Raw genomic sequence first — 1,702 nt, 5'->3', positions numbered from 1 at the left:
GAATGTAGTCTATTTCCATTGATAGTGCATAGAGTTCTGCAGTAAAATGCTGGCAAACGAATTAAGTCGCTTAACTTTAGAGAAGCGTTCTGAATACACAGCGCAGCCAACGCCATCTGTGTAAACATGAAGATAACCCTCATACTTGATTTGTACTTCACAATACTCTTGCAGTATTACAGCATGGGAAATGCCATTTTTGTTAAATTTTGTGAGTGACCAGTCATAGGCAACTGGCAGAGTCTTCCAGGGTGGAATACGGTCGTCGACATTTCGAATGAGGCCGACCTGGTCCAATGAAAGATGCAGTGAAGTGCAAAGTTCTTCAATGCGGGAGCTTAATGGTGTCACAATGCTTGGCTTGTTGTTAAAGAGACGGGAAAACCTCAACCTTGTAAGGGAAGAATAAGTAGGGTGTTGAGGGTCAGCCAGAATCTTAAAAGCATACGTTAGGCTAAGATAGGTTCGTCGTTTGTTCAGTGATAGCTCATTAGCTTCTGCATATAAACTGGAGACAGGGGACGTTCGGAAAGCACCAGTTGCTAGTCTCAACCCCAGGTGGTGAACTGGATCCAACATCTTGAGGGCAGATGGCCGGGCCGATCCATACACTATCGCACCATAGTCAAAACGAGATCTTACAAGGGCATTGTACAACCGTAGAATACATTTTCTGTCAGAACCCCATGACTTTTGAGATAGAACTTTCAAAAGATTCATAGACTGAAGACACTTAGTTTGTAAAGCTTTCAGGTGTGAAATAAAATTAAGCTTTTTATCAAATATCACACCAAGAAATCTGTGCTCTTTCCTGACAGGTAAAGGGTTTCCATTTAGTTCCAGTGATGGGTCCCATCACAGCCCACGACGCAAAGAAAAGGGCACACAGACTGTTTTGGATGCAGAGAACCGAAGCCCGTTCTCGTCAGCCCACTTGGAAAGTTTGTTTATGGCTATCTGCAATTGACGCTCGCAGCTGGGAAGGTTACAAGAGGAAGACAAGATCTGTATATCATCAGTGTAAAGAGAATATGAAACAGAAGGAGGTAGCAGTCGCGCAATTGAATTCATTTTTAGCACAAATAAAGTCACGCTCAAGACTCCTCCTTGAGGGACTCCATTTTCTTGCACGTAGGAATCGGATAGGTTGGAGCCAAGACGAACTTGAAAAGTCCTGTTTGTTAGATATTGCCGCCCGTAGAGCCGAGAAGGCAACGTTTGGTCACGGTCTTTCAGAAGATTCCCGGTCATTCTCGCAGCAGACGTAACTTTCCTTCTGCTTTGTTATTCTCGAAAGTGCCAGTTCATCCTCGCCCCGAGCGCGCGACGCTCGAACCTTCTTTGCCGAACTTTCGAGATAGTGACGCAGGGTAGATAAACAGCTCCCGCGACCTTGTCGAGTCAGTCCCAGTCTCGCTAGCGCTCTGTAGTGCCGCCGAATCGCCGCCCGCTTTTCTGCTGCCCCGACGCTCTTTCGTTACTTATTTTTGTTTGGCACAAGTTCGCCAATTAAACCTTTACTTTCAGTTCACTGTTCGCCTTCTCGTGGCCTTAATTCGTGACATTTCTGGTGGAGGTGCGGGGTACAAAACCCGTGCAAGCCCCATTTCCCGACGACCTTCCGTTGAAGACTCGGAGCATCGTGCCAGCCGCCGTATTCAAGGGTTGCCCCCGGAATTCGGTCTACTGCCGAAGAAGGCCA

The sequence above is a fragment of the Ixodes scapularis genome, unplaced genomic scaffold, assembly GCF_016920785.2.
Source record: "Ixodes scapularis isolate PalLabHiFi unplaced genomic scaffold, ASM1692078v2 PGA_scaffold3__209_contigs__length_174095766, whole genome shotgun sequence".
Taxonomy (NCBI): Eukaryota; Metazoa; Arthropoda; class Arachnida; order Ixodida; family Ixodidae; genus Ixodes; species Ixodes scapularis.
Note: the sequence above shows the minus strand (reverse complement) of the source record.